This window comes from Equus asinus, chromosome 10 (assembly GCF_041296235.1).
Source record: "Equus asinus isolate D_3611 breed Donkey chromosome 10, EquAss-T2T_v2, whole genome shotgun sequence".
NCBI classification, from domain to species: Eukaryota; Metazoa; Chordata; class Mammalia; order Perissodactyla; family Equidae; genus Equus; species Equus asinus.
The window spans coordinates 31,598,452-31,620,256 of record NC_091799.1 but is presented as its reverse complement, the minus strand read 5'-3'; the positions used below and the strand labels follow the sequence as shown (position 1 = coordinate 31,620,256).

At 45.0% G+C, this 21,805-nt stretch overlaps 1 protein-coding gene across 2 annotated transcripts in view; it reads right to left on the bottom strand.

Moving 5' to 3' along the window:
- The window catches only part of LOC106822376 (major allergen Equ c 1-like), a 441,100-nt gene that overhangs the window by 61,144 nt on the left and 358,151 nt on the right, over window positions 1-21,805 (bottom strand). The gene's annotated exons all lie outside the window — the stretch shown is intronic.

Below are 21,805 nucleotides of genomic sequence, written 5' to 3'. Positions count from 1 at the left end.
AGCAGAGACAGCTGCAAGTTGACAAGGCCCAGTGTGACAGTGGTAGGCTGGCCCCATGAGAGAGAAGTGTCAAGGAGTCTTTGGCAACAGACCTTTCGGATTCCACCCTGACACTTAGGAGGTGCATGGCCTTTCATTCAGTCATCAGCAATGTTAGGCACTGGGGATACAGTGATGAAGGTAAAGTCCAGGCCTTCAAAGATGTGACAACCTCCTTGGAGAACGGTGAGATATGTTCTTAGAAGTTAGAAATGAGTAGGAGTTTACCAGGTAGAGCAGGATGGGGAAAAGTGTAGTGGGAAGACGTTAAGACTATAATTGCCCAAGGGACCTAGTATTTCCTGAATCTCGTTCTTGATTTTCTGGTCACAGAGGAGGCAGATAACATTGATAAATAAATGGCAAGTAATAGGATATACTGGAATATAAGAGGAAGCCATTTGGTGTTAAACTAATTCTGCCTGTCTTTCCAAAAGGGTCTGATGAGGCTGAGCATGCATTGTACATCTGCTTTAAGCATTTGCTGTGTCCCAAAGACAAGAACAAATGTCCTTAAGATAAAAATGCAACTTCCCCCACATTGGCATTTCCTTAAGGATAAGCGTCTCTCCCTAGGCTAGAAATTGATTGCTGCGCCCGCACTGTGACCACCTAGCTCCAGACAGCAGACCTGCTACCTGCTGTGTGAATAGCTGTGCTGTGCCAGCTAGGCAATCTCGTGACTGTTGTGAAAAGGGCATTCCTATCATATGTGATGTAGGCTCTTTGTTCCAAGACAGTATATAAACACTCTGTACACCTCACTTCTTTGGTGCCCTTCTCTCCTTGGGGAAGGAAGGCCTCGGGCTAGTCCTCAGATCTGGCTCATAATAAAATCGCCCCAGTTTTCATTTATAGATTGGTTATGGATTATTTGTGTTGACAACATCATATTACAAGTTGGGGCTTCAGTCCCAATGTCCACCATAGAATGCCCATAAACGATGCCTATAAACTATGGCATTCTTCTCTCTTTTGATATGGCTCAGCAGCCTTGAACAAAATCACACCTATTTTCATCGCAAAGTCCAAACCCCAGTTGAAGCTTTTACAATTCCAATTTGGTCAAACGCCTTGCCCAACAGCCCTAGAAGAAAAGGAGCTGGCAAGCGGTTTAATCCAGTAACTAAAGGAGCCCACTGGGGCCAGCCTGGTGGCGCAGCAGTTAAATGCACACATTCCTCTTCGGCGGCCAGCGGCCGGGGGTTCGCCAGCTCAGATCCCGGGAACGGACATGGCACCGCTTGGCAAGCCATGCTCTGGTAGGCATCCCATGTATGAAGTAGAGGAAGATGGGCACAGATATTAGCTCAGGGCCAGTCTTCCTCAGTGAAAAGAGGAGGATTGGCAGCAGTTAGCTCAGGGCTAATCTTCCTCAAAAAATTAAGTTAAATTAAATTAAAATTAAAAAAAAAAGGATCCCACTGAGGCTGCCTTGCAGGCAAAGAAGAAACAAAGGAGAGGGCCAGGCCAGGCCTTGGGCCTCCTCACCTTGTTAGTTAAGGGGTGCAAAAGAAAGAATGGGCTACGTTCAGATGTGCTGTCATCTTTATCTCTGAAATTTTCCATCGCCAGCAATCATCAGGAAGAAAAAAGAGCATGATGTGTTTAGGAAACCACAAGTTACATAGGGCTGGAGCACAGCCAAAGTGATGAGTGGCAGGTTAAGAGGAGACCAGAAGAGGAGACCATGAAGAGTCTTGAATGCATTTGAACTCAACCCACGTAGGTAAAGGGAGCTATTATAGGGTTTAGTGAGAGAATGACATGATCAGATTGAATTTTGGCAAGACTGGCTGCTGTGAAGAAAATGGATTGGAGAGGAACAAGAAGAGAAGCAATAAAACTGGCTAGAAAGCTATTTGGCAAGGGAAGAAAGTGACACAAACTGAGGCAGAGATGGTAGGAATACAGAGATAATAAGGTGTTAGAATCACCAGGACATAGCTGCTGAGGAAGATGAGAGAGGATCAAGGAGGAGAAAGATTTTGGGCTTGGGCAGCTGGGTAATAGTATTGCCATTCCAAAAGATAGAGGAACAGAGAACTATGATCCTGGTGAAATCAGTTCATTTCTGTTGTTACCAAACCAGGTTTGCTTTTGCCCGCTGCTCAGAAAGCCAAACACTGAGACGATGAGATTGCAGCAGAGAGAGGGTTTAATCACAAAGCAGCCATGCGAGGAAGTGAGAGCATGAGTCTCACATCCACTTCCCCAAAAATACGGAATCAGGGATATTTATGGTGACGTGGATTAAGGCTGCCCCAGGGAGAGAAGCCCAAGGCATCCTGGCCTACATGCCAATCTGTATGATCCGATTCATATCTAAAGTTATACGACTGCATGATAGCCAGATGCCACCTGCACTGACACCATTTTAATGACTTTTTACATGATCTTTCCTTTGTCTAGTAAAAATAAGTCATGTATCCATGCCTTATAAATTTAGTCCTAACCCTCAACACATTGCAGCTCTTCACTGCCCATGGGTCCTGTCCGCATGCTATTCTCTCAATAAAAAAGCACTACTACCAGACTTTGAGTCCAAGAAATCTTTCTTTTGACTCCTTAGCTCGCCAAGCACTCATCAATGGGATAGGGGGCAAGGTAATCTGAAATGTGGAGATAGGTGATTGGAGGCGAGGAGAGGTGAGGTAATTGATGATCTGCACAAGCGTCGTCAGACTTCATGGCTCTTCAAAAGACCCATGTTCACAAAATGGCGATGTTATCATGATGTGAGGGTAGAGTTTTTAGCCTCTTGGCATCAAAAGGTCATCTATCAGACATCTGCATGGGCCCAGTTGATGAGTTGGTGGTCTCAACTGGCCTGGAGTGGACAAAGGGGTTCTAATTCCTGAAAAACAGGTCACATACCCATTACCATGGTGACTCAGGCTCCAAGAAGATGTTATCTATAGAAGCCTAGTGGGAGTCAGATAGCATATTGCCTAAACAGCACAGTTAACAATGCGTGGTTAAACAGCTAAAAGCTATAATCAGTAGTTGCAAAAAGGAAAAAAACTGTAGTTCCTAGGTACTTAGTCATCAATGACTAACTCTCTGCCGGTTTCACTGTAACCCTCCCTCTCCTCATCCATATAAGGCCCAGGGGCTGAGGGAGTCTACAATTACTAACGTCCTTCTGAGATTGGTATCCAGAGATTTACAAAGGAGAGGCAAGACGGCAGATTGCCCATTTCACTTTTTGTTTCCTTTTTTTTTTAAATTGTGGTAGAGTATACATAATGTAATTTTGTCATTTTAACCATTTTCAAGTATACAATTCAGTGGCATTAATTACTGACTTAACTGAGGCTGTCATAAAAATATACCATAGGCTGGTGGCTTAAACAACAGAAATGTGTTTTCTTCCAGACTAGAAGACTGGAGACTAGAAGTCCAAGATCAAGGTGCCAACACGGTCAGTTTCTGATGAGAGCTCTCTTCCTGGCTTATAGGTGGCCAGCGTCTTGCTGGGACCTCAGGTGGTGGGAAGAGAGAGAGAGCAAGCTCTCTGGTGTCTCTTCTTATAAGGGCACTAATCTCATCTTGAGGGCCCCACCCTCATGACCTCAAAACCTAGTTATCTCCCAAAGGCCCCATCTCCAAATATTACCACACTGGGTGTTAGGACTTCAACATATAAATTTGTGGGGGACACAATTCAGTCCATAGAAACTACATTCACAATGTTATTCAACCATCACCACCATCCATTTCCAGAATGTTTTATCATCCCAAACAGAAATTCTGTGCCTATTAAACAATAACTCTCCCATTCTCTCCTCCCCGCAGCCCCTGGTACCTCTATTCTACTTTCTGTCTCTATAAATTTGCCTATTTTAGGTACTTCATACAAATGGAATCAACAATAATTGTCCTTTTGTGTCTGGCTTATTTCACTTAGCATAATGTTTTCAAAGTTCAACTATGTTGTAGCATGTATCAATTTTATTCTGTTTTAAAGCTGAATAATATTCCACTGTATGTATATACCACACTTTGTTTATCCATCGCTCATCTATCAATGGAAATTTATGTTGCTTCTACCTTTGGGCTATTGTGAATAATATTGCTATGAATTGGTGTAGATGTATCTATTTGAGCCCTGCTTTCAATTCTTTTGAATAGAAGTGGAATTGCTGCATCATATGGTAATTCTATGCTTGAATTTTCAAGGAACCACCAAACTATTTTCCATAGTGGCTGCACTATTTTACATTCCCACCAACAATGCACAAAGGTTCCAATTTCTCCACATCTTCATCAACACTTGTTATTTTCCTTCTTAAAAAATATATATTAGCCATCCTAATGGGTGTAAGGTGGTATCTCATTGTGGTTTTGCCTTGCATTTCCCATTTCACTTTTAAGCCCAGCATACCTATTACTTGCACTTGTCTTCTAGCTTGGTTTGCAAATTTTGAGGTGGAGGGTAGAGAGAGGAGAGAGACTATAAGAAAATACTGAAAGAGTTATCTCCTGAAAAATTGTTACACAACCATAGTATTCTAATAGTAAGTAAAACTAAAAGAAGAGCAAGATAGTCTCAACTACACCACAGAAGAAGACTCTGCAGCCTTAGCAACAGAAGGACTCCAGACGAGGTGGAACTCAGGAGCAGTCGTAATCCTGCCGAGCAAAGGCAGTGGAAATAGCAATGCCAAATGGAAGGGGCTGGAGCCGGAGATGATGACTTTAACCACCAACACCTCCTGACTACACTTGTTCACAAGCCCATCACAAACACCTGTGAAACACCACTGAGGTTCCCCTGAAACACCTGGTGATGCGTATTGCAGGATGTAGGGGAGGGCAAAAGAACACACGCTGACCTTTTTCTCACTCTTGTAACGCTAATAAGCATGAGTTTCTATTTCCTTAGGCTAGATTCCTAAAACTAGAATTGCTAGGTCAATATTTTTAAAGGTTTTACTTTCCAGAAAAATTGTAGCAATTTGCTTATTTAATCATTTCTTGATTTCTACTTAAATATAAGGATTGAGTTGATCCTATTCCTCATTTGCAAAGCCTCCGGCATTGGTTTCATTTATTTATTTACTATTCTCTTTTATCAATATTCTCCAATCTCATTCCCCTTTCCCACCATAGGAAATGACTCCAGTGTGTTTAGTGTATATCTTTTTGTTTGTGTTTATTTTAAATGTGTATTACTGTTTTAACTGCATGTATTTTTTTCTTATGTAAATAGTACTGTACGATATATTTTTTTCTTTTTTTGAGGAAGATTAGCCCTGAGCTAACTGCTGCCAATCCTCCTCTTTTCGCTGAGGAAGACTGGCTGTGAGCAAACATCCGTGTCCATCTTCTTCTACTTTATACATGGGATGCCTACCACAGCATGGCTTTTGCCAGGCGGTGCCATGTCTGCACCCAGGATCCGAACCGGTGAACCCCAGGCCGCCGAAGCGGAACATGCACACTTCGCTGCGCCACCCGGCTGGCCCCTCTTTTTTTTTCTTCCTTGCAGCAACATGTTTTTAAGATCTAGCCCATTGTTTCTAACTATTGCATAGTACTCCATCCACCACATTTTACCTAAGGACTTCACTTATGGACACAAATTGTCTCCAACTCCCCACAGCCAAAAACAAAGCTGCTGTGAATATCTTTATACGCTTCCTTTATGAGGCCTATGTGAGAATTTCTCTGGGTCATATATCCAGTAGCAGAATTGGATATATAACCAATTTTTTTCTCTTTTATGTTGTGATTTTCACTTTTTGATTATTGATAAGGATAAATATGTATATGTGTATTTCTTTAACCACTATATTCTTCCAAGAATTTTCTGATCACACTCTTACACCCATCCTCCATTGCTTCTTTAAAGACTAATTTAGCCCAGAATTGATCTAACACATTGAATAAAGGTGAGAGATGAGTCTACACATGAGTCTATAATGATACTCAAAGAGAGAAAGGAAGAGAGAAAGGAGAAAAAAACTCACTTGCCACCAATGGAAATACTGACACTAACTCCTCTGTCAGGAAATTGGTAAGTAAAGAGAAAGAATGAAACATTGAATCTGCCATTTTAGGAAGAAATTATTTCATCTCCCATTGATGAGGGAAAACTCTTCTTTATAGAAGAAAGTCAGCTAATAAGTATAGAGGAACTGATAGAACTAGAAAATCACCATTTTGCAATCTCCAATGAGATAATTGATTCAGGCAAGGATCATCAGTGAATGTAAAACTACTAAAAAAGTAAGACAGAAAAAGACCAATCTACCATTGTATCTGTTTCCTACCCCTCACTTGCCCTACGAACACTTCCAATTTGCCTTCTGCTGCCACCATTTATTAAAACTGCAGTGCTTGAAGGACAATGGTGACTCTTCAATTGCTAAATGCAATGGCCTTTTCTCACCCTGCATGATCTTCTTCTGATATTTGACATTAGGGGCCACCTCCCTTTTCTTGTAAGTCTCTTCTTTCATCCACAAAAGACTGGTTATCTGTTGCTGTACAACAAACCAACCTAACATTAAGTGGCTAAAAGTAACAATTTATTATTATTTCTCACGGTTCTGTAGGTAGACTGAGCTCAGTTGGGTGGTTCTCACTCAGAATCTCTTATAAGGTTGCAGTCAGATGGTGGCTGGGGTGGAGGCATCTGAAAGCTCATCTGGGCTAGATATCTAGGATGGCTTCCTCCCTCGCTTTTCTGGTACCTAAACTGAGATGGCTGGCAAAGCTGGGGATTAGCAGGGTGTCCCTCTCTCTCAATGTGGCTAGGTTGGGATTCCTAATCCCTACTGAGCATGGTAGTCTCAGGAGAGACAGACTTCCTCCATGGTACCTAGCTTCCCCAGAGCAATTGTTCCAAGTGTCCCAGGTGGAAGCTGCAAGGCTCCTTTTTGAGACAATAGCCTTTCTCACCCAGTATGCATCATCCACTATTTCCAGCATTGGTTTCTTTAGAGGGTAAAAAGAACCTAAAGAAGCTTCCAAAGCTGAGTGTAAAACCCATCCAAGTTTTTATTGTTTCATTTTTAACTATGTATATATCCATATCTATCCCAAAAGCAATTTTGAAATACTCACTTTTTATCAAGTGAAAGCATTATCTTTCGGAAGCATTTAACTTAGCTTTCATAGAAGGAGGAGCTATCTTTCCTTTTGTACTTGTGTTTCTGCAGTTTACTTACTATTTAATTAAAAACATAACTGCAGTAATAAATACAACTAACATAAACAGGTTTGGGGACAAAGTTCGGTATACAGAGGCTTAATTTGGTACTATATTTTACACGGAATGGAAAGCATTGGTTAACCTGGTTAATCAGTTAAAAGATTTTCTAATATCTATTTTATTGAACATTTTGAACTGGAGGTAACATAAACCAACTTAAGAAACATAGAATTTATTGACTTCTATAACTCCAAATCTGGGGTAGATGTGGCATGGCTCCATTCAAGGGCTCAAATGATGTCATCAGCTCCCAATCTTCCTCCATCTTTCAGCTGTGCTCACCACCATGTTGGCTTCAGATGAGATTCCATGTGGTGGCAAGAGGGTGGTGGCAGCTCCTAGCACAGAAGAGAGAACATGTATCCCTCTCCGCAATCCTAGCAAAGGACTCACTACTCTCCATTGGCTAAGATTGGCTACGTGCCCCCCGTACCGATCTGAGGCCAGGGCAGTGTGATGACCTGATTGATTAGGGCTGAGTCCTTTGCCCCCCTGAAGCCCTAATTAACCCCATGGACTGGGAAGAATTGTCTTGGGGTGTGCCAGCATGGTATTATAGAAGTCCATTCCTGCGGTGATGATTGAAGGAAGGACTATGTGCTTGAGGGCAAGTGTTAACATCTTGCTCCTCCCTGTACTCCCACCCAACATACGCAGCACCCTGCATGTTCCCTGGCACACAGCAGGCATTGCTTATTGTGGACTAAAAATCACAAGCATCTTTCTCTTTATTTATTGTGCATCTTAAGGCAATTCATAGAAGATTCGTCCTTGGTGTGCAAAATGCCAGTCCCCATCTGCCTAAATTTTGGTGTCTTTTGATCTCTCACACTGTCAAAAGGCCGCAAAGCATAGGTATGAACTCAGAGACCAACAGAGTTGAGCTCCGTATAGAACCCCCTGAGTAAAGTCTCTCCTCTCCATCTCACATCTTGCATGGTGCTTTATAACGCTGCTATGATGAGGCGGTGGTTTTAATTTCACCTTCTGGGTTTATACTAGAGCTATTTTTAAGGAGTCTCCTTGGGTCATTCCCCTACATCCTTGCACTCCCTCCCCTCTTCCCTTGGTCTCTCCCTTTCCCACAGCCACAGCTGCCTGGCTCTAGGGCACTCAGAAGGCGCTGTTGCCTAGGCAACCCAGAAGCGGACTTCAAGTTACTGTCTCCCCAGAGGGGTTGGGCTGTTCCTAAAACAGGAAGAGTTCAGGGGGCAGGGGACCTGACTGCCCAGTACAGGGCATGTTTGGAAGTAAACAGACCACTGGCATGCTGCCTGCCAGAAGAGAAGGGAATATCATTGGTGTGATTGTCTGAGTGTTGTACAAGCAAACTGCCAAGGATGCTATGGCCAGCTAGGAGAACAGGAATGGGACAGAAGGAAGGCCTGATGCATCTTGGGCTCAGATCTGCAGCATTGGAGTTAAACGACTGAGGCTCTGTATTAGTTTCCTGGGACTATGGTAACAAAGTACTATTGGCTGGGTGGCTTAAAATAACAGAAATGTATTGCCTCACCGTTCTGGAGGTGAGAAACCCCAAATGAAGGTGTCGGCAGGACCTCACTCCCTCTGAGCCTGTAGGGGAATCCTTCCTTGCCTCCTCCTCGCTGCTGGTGGTATATGGCAATCATTGGCCTTCCTTGGCTTGCAGCTGCATGACTCTGATCTGCCTCATGGTCACATGGTATTCTCCCTGTTGGTTTCTTTACGTGGCCATCTTCTTATAAGGATGCCAGTCATATTGCATTAGGGGTCCACCCTACTCCAGTATGACTTCATCATAACTAATTACATCTGTAATGACTCTATTTCCAAACAAAGTCATATTCTGAAATATCTGGTGTTAGGACATCAACATACCTTTTTTAAAAAATATTTTTCTTTTTTTTCAAGGAAGATTCACCCTGAGCTAACTTTGTTGCCAATATTCCTTTTTTTTTTTGCTGAGGAAGATTAGCCCTGAGCTAACATCTGTGCCAATCATCCTCTATTTTATATGGTGGTCACCACCACATAATTTTTAAGGAGTGGTGTACATATGCGCCTGGGATCTGAACCTCCAAACCCAAGCCACCGAAGAAAAGCATGCTGAACTTAACCACAGTGCCACGGGACCGGCCTCTCAACATACCTTTTTTTTTCAGGATACACAATTCAGCCCATAACAGGGTCCCAGACACGTATGAAATAATGGAGAAAACAGTTTTAGAAGTTCCTGTAGTATAGGACAAAGGCGTGGAAAGGTTATTTGATCAGGCTAAGAAAGGCCTGGAACACCAGGATGAGGAGTTTGGTTTTTATTTAGCAGAGGAGAGTCATGAAGCTTCTCGAAGCAGTATGACTACCTGTGTGACTCCCTACGAGACTCAGGGTTTTTATCATCAGTTGCTTTTAAGTTTTTAGTATCAGTGGAATGAGCCACACCTTTCTCCAACGCATACACCTCAACTACCAGCTTAACTCACTCGCCCACGACATAGTTGAAGCATGGCAAAAGCCTCCAAAATGGATAGCACAGAATTTGGTGCAGTTTAGAAGTACGACCACCACTTGCCAACTGTGTCAGCCTCAGCTGCCTCATCAGTCCAATGAGGATAATCAGAGTACCTATCTCACAGAGCAGTTGGAGGGATTAAATGAAGATTTTATACATATATCTTAGAAGAATGCCTGGCAAAGGAAGAACTCAACAAATGCTCACAATTATTATGCAAAGATGAACAGTTCACGTGGCCAAGAAGGGCAGGAAAAGCAATTATAATTAGTGTCGTTTGTAAGACTATGGACCCTGGAACTAATGCCTCCCCTCTTTCTCCCCTCCAGGAATAACAGTGTCTCACATTTGCACAGCACCTATTTTCCAAGTACTCTGCCCTCAATTCTCCTTCTCTCTATGTAATCCTTGTGAGGTAACCTACCTAATCTTCTGAGATAGTCAGGGCTCTCATTACTATCTCCATTTTGCAGATTAGAAACTGAGGCCCAGATTGGTTAAATCAGCTTCTTCCAACATTTTTTCTTCTGAGATATGTATGACAGATGATGCTTTCAGGTGGACACACTCCCATGTGTAACTCCTGCCATGTCTTCATCCCTTTCTCTCCTACTGAAGAGTATTTGATGCTATGAAGCCATTAAGAAGGGCAAGTAGAGCTAGGTGTAATTGAGGTGGAAAAAGATCTTTGATATATTGTTATTTAAAAAATCAGATTACAAATTGACTCTTTATAGTAATATCCTATGTGTGTTTACTCTCCTAAAGTTGTCAGAAAGGCCACAGAGGAAACTGTTAACAGTGGTTAACACTGGAATTGAGGAGTGAGAGGTGGTAAAGTCGGGGGAGGGAGATTTCACTTTTGCTTTATGCAATTTTTAAATAAGCATGTATTATTTTCATAATGAAAACTTAATTCCATTTTGAAAATAAAACTATGCAGGCAACATTATTGTAGTCATGCCTTGAATCTGCTCTGAGTTTCTTCAAGGAAGTCATTCATGAATATGCATAGACTATCTCTGGAAGGATATTTAGGAAGCTGATGACAGTGGTTGCCTCTCAAGAGGGAGACTGCGGAACGGGTGTTTGGAGTCAGGGATGGGAGGAAAATGGACTGTTCACTGTATACGCTTTTATAAGATTTATTTTGTTTTCAACCAAATGCATGTATTATGTATTCAAATGAGTTGAGAAAATTATTAAAAGCTTCAGTGATTTATAATCACCAGTGAGTAATTTGTAACTCACCTCATGACTGATCACAATACACTTGTGCTTTACACAGGATTAGGTGCCCAGCAGAGGGCTGAGATCCAGACCCAGGACTTCTGGCTCCTAGTCTGTGGCTTTTTACACTACATCATTGCTCAGGATGGTTGCTTCAAGGCTGCACCCTCCCACTCCCAATACCCCCGGGCTTACACCCAGGCTCAACAAGCCATGGCAGTAACATCACAATTGTCATGGCAGAAAGGTCATGACTGTGGAATTAACTCTCAAACCAGTCTTTACCAACCACGCACCTATACTGTTTCATCTACTTTCCTTTTTCCTCACTGAGACATAACTTACGCGTAGCGAAGTGTACAAATGTTAAATGTTCACCTCAACAAATTTTTATAGTTGTTTATCGTGTAACTACCATCCAGTTCAAAATACAAATGATACCATCTTTCCAAAAGGCTCCTTCATGCCCACTACAGTCCATAGCACCCCCTAAATATTACCACTACTGACTTCTATCGTCATAGATTAATTTTGCCTGTTTTTGAACTTCACATAAGTGGAATCATAAAGTATCTTCTCATTGGTGTCTGGCTCCTTTTGCTCAACACTATTTCATGAGCTTCACCCATGCTGTGTGCAGCTGTCGTCTGCTCACACCAGGAGCAGAAGTGCTGAACTGTAGGATATACATATACTTAGCTTTATATAGACTGTCAAGCAGTTGGCCAATGTAGATGTACCATTTATACTCCCACCAGCAACAGAAGAAAGTTCCAGCTGTTCCACATCCTCATTCACGTTTGGGATTGCCAGTCCTTTTAATTTGAGCCATCTTGATGGGAGCCGCCAACTCTGTTTTGATCTCCTGCTTGTTTCTCTGGTTCCCCATCTGCTCAGACCCCTGGCTTAACAGCTCCTCAATGGACCCTTAGGACTTAGGACTCCTGACCAATGCTCCCCGCCCTTCTTTCCTGGGATAGATCCCTCTTCCCAGCCCCTGAATGAATCCTAGTGCTCACCACAAATGAATCTGATCTCTGCTATAGGCTGAGACCCAATTCCAGAGCAGACTGGGCCCTAATGCTAATCAGAGACAGGTCTCTGCCCTAGTCATAGACCATACTCACAGCCCACCACAGATAGAGCCCTAATCACAGCTAGAGGATGAACCCTGATCCCAACCACAGTCTGAGCCATGATCCCAGTAGCAGCGTGAGCTCTCAACCTAGATATAGGCTGAGCCCTGACCCTACTCACAAAGTGACCTGATCCAAACTCACACTGAAAATTACAATGGGCCTAGCACACAGTTAGAAACTATTATTACCAAATGTGAAAATGCGAGAATAAAATGCATTGTGGTCTCTCTTCAGTTCACTTCAAATTTTAATTGTAATTGAATTTTGCTAAGTTAGAGAGAGAGACTATAATCAACCCCACGCTGACATGTTGTAAAGAACGGGCTGGAGGCAGGGGAGTGGGGAAGCCTAAAGCAGAGCCGGCCCTGCAGATGGTGGTGGAAAGACGGGTAACCCTCCTCCTGTCCTCACTTGATGGCAGGCTTATTTTAAGGGCGCTTTAATAGCTTTAAAAATGGATTCAAAGAACACTGGGGGAAGCCTCTGATTTTGAGGCTTCTGCTTACGGGGTTTTTTTTTTTAACAATGGTATCTGATTTCCAGGGAGGTCTGTTGCTTCATTACATTCTGATCATATTGCTTTTCACATCCCCCTCCCTCCAGTGGCTGTTGGAGAGGAAAAAAGAACCAGTGCCTTCAAGAATAAATGCTCAGATGTTCTGCTTGAGCTCTGTCTGCTAAACAGCAGCAAGCTGAAAAGACAATTTTCACTTTTTCTCACGCCCTTTAGAAAAACCTTGATTTCACCCTTAATACTAGGAGAAGTGCCCCCTGAATGGACCATGTCCTGTGAAGGATGGCTGAGGCATCTACAGTGCAGAGTGTGGTGCTTAGTACTGGGATTACTGGCTCCTGGTAGATGCTCAAATATGTATTGAGGCAGCAACAGAAATCTACATAGGAAGACAAATTTATAAAAATTCTAAAATATAAAACAGCCTAAAAGCCAAATGGAAAGTAATTTTTGTTCTTTTTGAGAGTCCGAATGCCTATCTGCAAAACCGATTATGAAATGAACACTTGCTTTGCTTTCAGCCTAGCTTACTGCCGGAGTCTAGTCTTCAAAACTGCCACTTTCTAGCTCTGAGACAATAAAACACATTTCAATGGAAGATCAGTGAGCACCATCTGCACACACTGACATCAGAGGGGCTGAAGCAGAAAGGACACAGACAGGTAACTTTCAACTCAGGAGACATCCCAACAGCACTGCAAAATGTCCTACTACTTCAATGCTTGCTACTTTCTCTTCCAGGGAGGTATTTTGCCTCCTTCAGGAGGGTCAAATGATTATATATATCAAAACTCACAATCTGTCCCTTATTTCTACATGTATTTTACCACAAAAGCAGACAATGCAGGAACAGCTTTCCACATCCTGACCTGAGGGAAGTACTGATAAACCCCAGTGCGATCCCATCATTCTCCTCCTCCACCTGCCCAGCATCACTCCAGGTAACTGTTCTGACCAGTCCCTGGAACAGCAGTAATAGCCATCTAAGCAGAACAGGATAAAAAAATCAAACAAACTGCTTTGGGTAAGGCCTCTAGGCGAGAACTGTTTATTCTCCTTGTGTGAGCAGAACCCCCAAGTCAAGTGTCACCTAGCCCTCAAGGAGTAATGGATGCTGTTTATAACACACACAATGAAACTCTCACTGACATGCATGCACACACGTACACACACACACACACGCATACACACACCCCTACCTTTTGAAAGGACTCCACACAGGGACTACTGACTCTGTTGGGTTGTGCTGAATTAGAATGCGTCCTGTGTTCCAATACACTAGAAGTGGAGTAAGATACAAAGGAAATGGGGAGAGGAGAACAGGAAACTTACTGATGGCTGGAGCAGTCTGGAGAACACTGAGCGACCATTGCACCCTGGTCCAAGCCCTCCAAGGGTAGAACATGCCCAATTTCTTTCTGCTTCCAGGAGGCTCTGCTAGAGAGCTTCAAGAAGAATCTTCAATGGTCATGACTTAGTAGTTAAACTATGTCACCAAACTCTCAAATTGTCACTCCTGAAACAGATCTTCCACTGACTAAAAAAAATGACTATAGTTCACATAGAAGCATCCATTATGTGGAAGATGATTCACTTTGTGCCAACTTGTCAATGGCATGAGGACAAATGTTACTGGTGCCTGAGTATATCCCCTACTGCCAGCCACACTCAGCCTTCCTTGAAGTCCCCAAGAGCTTTGAAGACCAAATACTATTTCTTCCAACCTTAGGACAGGAGGTCCATTTCCTGCCAGTTATTGGCACTAAGGTCACTTTGGAGAAGAAAATGAAAAGGCAATATCTGCTGGCGTCTTGGAACCCTGGCTTCTTTCTGAGGAAGAGATACAGGATGGAGTGAATCCATGTGTGATCTTGACAAAACCCCCTGCTAGTGGGTGTATGGATGACGCTCAGGCAGGTGATTGAGATTCTGAGGGCAGTGAGCCTTAGAGAATCAACGAACTGAAGCAACTGGAATGTTCACGGGCCATTGGGAAAGAGCCTGGGCTGTGGATGAAAATCATCCAGGCTGGGAATCACTCAAGCTGAGACAGCTTGTCTTGCCATGATGTTTCCCCTGAAGTGAGATGACAAAGAACCTTTTTAGATGGAACTATGAACATGTGGTTTTTACGTCCCATGAGAGACAACAGCCTGGGACTCACAAATCTGGTTCTGCCCTCTCTCTTATGATTTTTTTCTGGAGTCCTTTAGAGAATCCTTCCTTTGGTGACCCTTGTCAGTGAGGAAGGCAGAAGCTTTTGGAAAGACATAAATGATGACAGTAGAGCCTGGCAGGATTTTCATGAGCCTACAGCAATCCTTGTCGGATGGGGGGATTGAAGAAAATAGAATGAGGGAGGTTCAAAGAACAAATTTGAAACTTTCTATGTTGTAGAGAGCAGAGGTCCATGCATGATGGCCCTTGGGCTGAAAATGCAGCTGTCTGTTGTGTAAGAAATATTAATTGGGAGCATCACCACCCTCATTAGATCCATTGAGTCTATGGTGGCATTCCTACCACAATGGCAGAACTGAGTAGTGGCTGCAGAGGGTGTATGTCCAACAAACACTTGAAGATTTTTGGGTCCTTTGCTCCAACACTTTGTTGACCCCAGCCATAGAATGCAACATGCTGGTGTACATGCAGACATGCTAAACTGTGGAAACAAAAAGAAAATAAGCACCAGGAAACAAACAAGAAAGATTGCACCTATTTTAAGTGAACGTGCAGCAGAGAATCGGAATGCTTAGAAATGAGCGGTGAAAGAGTCCTAGGGGACCAAGGAACCAAGAAAGACAAGGGAATTCCCCGAAACGTGCCTAATCTAATCAGGTCTCCTCCTCCACCTAGGGTGTGGTTCCCAGACACACTCTTGGTCCCACCCAGCAGGGAGCCTGGGGATCTTATAAAAGCCGTGGCCTCTGCCCACCTGCTCATTGCCCAGTCCACTCCTCAGCTCTCCAGATGTGTGGCTCAGGAGGGAGACATGGATGAAATGGAAGCGGCTATGCAAGGCAGGAGGCTGGCCAGGAGCACCCAGGGAGACAAGGCCCCTCCCACAGGGAAGACCAAGGGATTGACTCCAAGGGAAATGTGTTTTGAAGAGGAGTATGATTGCCATCCCTATGAAAGGCGGAGAAAGAAGGGAATCCTAGAGACTGCAGAGGCCTCTCACAGCAGAGAAGGTAGGCTTCCACCTTTTTTGCAGAGATGGTTTTGTGCTAGGATTGGGAGGGTTGGGGAGACACAAAAGATGGGACTGGGATGGGCAAATCAGCAGGTCCCAGAATCTCTGGCCTTCCCACAGCTCAAAGTGGTGAGGGAAACCCAAAGGGAAGACCAGCTTCCTTGTGGTCAGGGCTCTGCCAGCTGAGCCATTCTCCAGGTCTGGACACCAAGCAGGGTTTCCAGGAGCATGCATACCAGGCGGCTCAGGCAACCAGAGAGTGACAGGGAAGGTAGGGCCCTGCGGAGCTGCCCATGAGGCTATGGGCAGCTGGAAGGAACCAGAATCTGGCAGTGGGGCTAGGATGGACCCGGGTTGGACTTGGAGCCTCCTCTAATCCACCCTTCCCTAGATTCCAGAGCAAAGACAGGGGCCACTCACTACTCTGCTCCTCTCCAACCACAGGGATCACCAGGCCGAGCCTGGCGGCCAAGGGCTCCAGGCGCAAGCGCAGGAGAAGCCCTGAGGGCTCCCCTGGCAGTAGCTACCAAGAAAACGGACACAGAGAAGCGAAGGTGAGGAGACGACCATCCCCAGTTAAGGGGAGACCAAAGGACAAGCACGACCCCAGCAGAGCAGGATGTCCGTGCAGAGCAGGTAGGTTTCTGGGCTGGGCCTTGGCACAGGTGGGGATGATGCCGACCCTGGTGTCGGTTTCCCCGCATTGAGTCCAGCATGTGTGGGGTTGAAACCGAGGCGCTTGCTCCCTGCTTGCTCTCTGGCTTCCTGGCTCCAGGGTCCACTGTGCTCCATGGAGGCGGACGCCGTCGGGGACGGGCACCTGGGCCATCTCCTCCCCACGGGGAGATGCGGACTGGTGGGAGGGCTGCTGACCGGCGGGGTCGCGGGCTCCCTCCTCTCTGCAAGTGTCTCGGGCCGGGGACAAGCTGGTGGGGGGGCTCCGACCAGCGGGCCGTGTGCTCCCCCTCCCCTACATAAAGCCCCAAATAGAGGCCCTTCCTTTTGGCTTTTCGGGGAGTTTGGGATTTCAGCGTTAGCTGCCCTCTCTCCTTGCTCAGCGCTGTGCGAAAATAAAGTTCCTACTTTCTTCCACCACCCCCGGTGTCAGAGATTGGCTTGCTGCGCAACGGGTGAGCGAACTCACTTCAGGTTCAGTAACAGGGAGGTGGGTGCGGGACCTCGGTGGCAAACCGAGCACCCACGGGGAGGGGACAGACACGGGCCCTGGGGAGATGCTCCTTGAGCCCTTTCAAAAGGGCTGAGAGGAAGGCATGCAGGACTTGGCGCGGGTTCGGGTCAGATTCTGGAAGGGGACCAGAGGCTGGCATGCCTGGGAGAGCGGGATGGGGGCCAGGGGGCTGGAGTCGGGAGCAGGACCAGGAAGCGGCTCTGGGGACCTTGGCAAGGAGTCCCAGGGGCCGCGCGCACTCACCGCAACACCTCCCTTTCTCTCTCCCGCTTAGGTTCTGCCCACACCGCCCCGCAACTCAAGAACAGGAGGACCCTGCCCGGGTCGCCAGAGAGGACCGCCGGCCGCGGACGCCGCCAGGACAGGCGGGAGGCCCGGCCCGCCTCCCCAAAGTGCCGCCGCCACCTGTCGCCAGAAGCCCGCGCGCCCCTGTCTGGGCCCCTGTCCCGGCTCTTCAACCACGTGGGCGCGCTGGACGTGGCCCTGGGCGAGCTGCGGGCTCCGGGGGGCGCCTTCCTGCCGCTGCCCGCCCGCGGCCCGCAGCCGGCCGCCTCGCAGCGCGCCTGGCTCTCCTGGCAGCTGGCGCAGGCGGGGGCGACCCTGCACGGGGCGGGCGCGGCGCTCGACGCCCTGCTCGCCGCCGCTCAGCCCCGGCCCGCCTGCCCGCAGCCCTCCCTGCCGGCGGCTCCGCGGCCGTAGGGGCCGCGCCCCGAGCCCTAGCCCGCGTCCTCGCCCTTCCCCGGGCCGCTCCCGTCTGCCCCGGAGCCCGTCCAGACTCTGCCCTCCCGACTCCCCGAGCAAGGGTCCGTGGCGGCATCTTGCACACCCAAGCGACGAGCTCCCTCCCACAGAGCGACGCCATCCACCTGTCTGGGAAACAGTGTTAGGCACCGACCAGACCTCCCTCCCTTCCTACCGGATCCCCGCTCAGGGAAAGGGCTCCTCCTTTCCAGAAGACAGCGAAGATGAGCGCTCAGAGGAAAACCTTTCTTCTCTTCTGGTGCCTCAGATTATCGAGAGTGACGCGATTTGTGCCTTTTCATCCCTTGATGTTTTCCTATTTAGGTTCAAAAGTAAAATGCTTGATATATGTATGTATATATATATATATATGTGTGTGTATATATATATATATTTCCGCCGTGGCTTCTACTGTAAAGCACAATTGTCTTTGGTTTTTACTAGAGATTGGGTTTCTTCAAGGTGAAAGCATAGAGATCTAGCTTGAGCAAATCTTCAACTGAATGAGCAATCTGGATTACATAAAGGATTTTGCAGGGGTTTTTGGTGTTGAAGTTAAAGTCACATGCTTCCTTAGTTATGGATCACTATGTTCTACATGTCCTGCAATAATTTTTTTAAGATTTCAAACCTTGGCCACTGAGAATATATAAATGTCCTTGCGAGTGTTCTTTGGTGTCCTGAATCTTTCATTCATCCTTTATTTTCATATTTCAGTCATTCCTACTTTTATTCTATGCCTCTTCATTGTTTCAACTTTGAAGAGATTTTACCTATATACCTAGAATGCACAGTGGTGTAAGTGCACGCATCAATAAAATGTTCACAAATATATACAAACCCAGGTAACCACACTCCAATCAAGGCTGAGGATGTTTCTATCGTGGTACTTTGCAATCTTTACACCACTACCCAATATCAAAACCCAGAACTTTTGTCTCTTCTTGTAAGTAATTCCTTTTGACATTTGTATTGAGCTTTGTATCTCATTATTTGATTTATTGTCCTAGTCATAACGTTTTCTACTTGCACTGCACACCACTCCTTCTTGAATCTTACTCCATCACTTACCCTTAATAACATAGAATGATATACATGGATGACATGGAAAAGGTTTCAGTGACAAGAGCCCTGGCAGTGAGAACTTCGAGAGTGGATGCCTTTTGCACAGTAAATGTGAAGGCATTTTCTCTGAGGGAATCTTATCCCTTGAAGAGAAAGGAGAAGAGTGAGGACCCTATAAAGGATGGAGGAAAAGAGTTCCATGAAGTCCCAGGAGGGCTCTCAGGAGGAGATAAGGAAGGTTTCAGATTCTTCTTTGTGAAGATTAGCGTTGGGAGGTGGCACTGGCATTTGCACAAGCATTTCCTTCTGTCTGAAATGCTATTTAAATGAACTCTTGTTCAGCTTTCAGAAATCAATTCAAATGTTCTTTCTTCAGGAAAAGTTTCATAATTTCTAAGAGTAGATTACAAGCTCTCATGGCACCATGTATCTTTTCCTCAAAGCACTTATCATAGCTATAATTTTACATTTTTTGTGTGCTCTTATTTGCACAATACTGGCCTCCTCCCCTGGATCCTAAGCTTCCTAAAGGTGGGAGCCATGTTTAAGTTTTTTCCCCATTATTGTATCCACAATGCAGGACATAGTTCCTGGCACATAGTAGATATGCAATTAAATATTTGTTGATTGAGTAATGAATTATTGAATGAATGAAGGAGAAAACATTGATATATGGGATCACACACTTTTTCCTTTTCTGGTAAAGCCTCACACAAGATCAGTTTGTAGGACATTTCCTAGAGACTATTGTAAAAAAATTCTTCATAGTCAAGAGCTAAAATACAGGCTAATTTAGGCGACAGAGTTAGAATCTCAGGTACCTAAAATTGTATACATAGGAGAGTCAGCTGACACCAGCGGAGAAAATAGAGTTTAGAAAAAGCAGAGACAATTTTTCAGGAGTTTCTTTGATATTACAATTTTTTCACTCACTTGAAAACGTCTTAACATATACAAAAACTCACATGTAAATATACAACCCACACACTGATCCTTACAATCTTTACAAAATTGATCCAAGTATAAGATTTTCTCTTTTCTTATTATCCTGGACTAGGAAATTGACTGACTCTGCCATGTGGAGAAATGATGGAACTTCTTTGGTAAACTGATACGTTCCTGGTCACCATCCCATGTCCTGTTCTCACCAACCTCCTTTATCTCCCTCATTTTCTCTTTCTTATTTCCCTCTCCTTTGCTTCCCTTCCTCCTCTGTAGTGCAGAGAATATCCTTACCCTACCTCTCCTATGCTTTTCCATCCAGTTCTTCCTCTAAATACTGTTCCCCATAAAGGCTCTCTGGGGATGACTGATCAATTACTAGAATCAAGGTGGCTTGGAGAACTGCTAAAATTTAGAACAGCATTTTGATTATGGATACATTGGAATTAGTTTGGATTTGTGAGGGAATACTGATGCTTTTAAAGAAAGGCCTGGAGAGACTGGCCTGTCTCTCTTCTCTCAGAACTAGCTGTGAGGAGATAGAGAGCACAGAGCTATTTTTAGAAATACAAGCATTGGACCTGATTAGATGGTAATATCAGACACAATGAAAGTTAGGACTATATCTGAGGAAGACGGGAAGCAACTCCGGACACTCAAAAGATGAGGATCAAAGAATACTCTGTCAGGGACACAGGATAGGGAGCTGTGTCCCAAGTAGTTGAAGAGGAATCTCAGTTGAGCAATTATCCCTCAATTTTCGCTGAGTCCTTAGTTTTCTTTTGCTACATAACAAATTATCATTAACTTTACTGGATTAAAACAATACAAGATTATTATCTCAGAGTTTCAGCAGGTCAGAAGTCTGAGCATGGCATGGTGGGGTTCTCTGCTCAAGGTTACACAAATCTGAAATCAAGATGTTGGCTGGGCTTTTTCCTAATCTAGAGGCTCCACTAGAGAAAGATATGCTTCCAAGCTCCCTCGACTTGTTAGCAGAAGATCATTTCCTTGTAGTCGTAGGACTGAAGTCCTTGTTGTCTTGTTAGTTGTGTTACTGAACCTGAAGTGAGTTTGCTCACCCGTTGCGCAGCAAGCCAATCTCTGACACCGGGGGTGGTGGAAGAAAGTAGGAACTTTATTTTTGCACAGTGCTGAGAAAGGAGAGAGGGCAGCTAATGCTGAAATCCCAAACTCCCCGAAAAGCTAAAAGGAAGGGTTTTTATTTGGGGTTTTAGGTAGGGGAGGGGGAGCATATGGCCTTGCTGGTTGGAGCTTGCCCACCAGCCTGTCTTCGGCCTTGAGACACTTGCAGAGAGGAGGGAGCCTGTGACCTTGCTGGTCAGCAGCTTTCCCACCAGCCTGTGTCTCTTTGCGGGGAGGAGATGATCCAGGTGCTTGTCCTTGGTGGTGTCTGTCTCTATGGAGGATAGTGGATTCTGGAGCCAGAAAGCCAGAAAGTAAGCAGGGAATGAGTGTTTTGGTTTTAACCCCATATATGCTGGGTTTAATGTGGGGAAACTGATATCAGGGTCGGTATCAGTTGTAGACCAAAAAACACTCTCTGCTCCCAGAGGGCACTCTTAGGTCCTTGCTATGCCACTCCCTCCATAGCTCTGCCCACCCTTGGAATTTCTGACTTTAGGAAGGATCCACTTCCTTCTAAGGAAACACCTCATTGGGTCAAGCTCACCCAGGATCATCTTCTTTTTTATGATCTCGAAATCAACTGCTTTGGGATCTAATCATGGGAGTGATATCCCATCAAATCACAGCTTCCTCCTGCACTGAAAGAGAGGTGTACATCTCACAGAGGCGTGTACACTGCATCAAGGTGTAACACCAGGGGGTAGAGATAATGGCGGTCATATTAGAATTCTGCTTATCACAATATTTATAACACTTTGCTAGGCCCTAGAGTTGATGCCAGAAGACTAGGCAAAGCATTGTTGGGATTGTTTGAGAATAAATGGGAACCATATCACTGTGATTTGTTGCCACCCCCCAAAAAAAAGTTAGAAAAAAATTCAGTAATAGGAT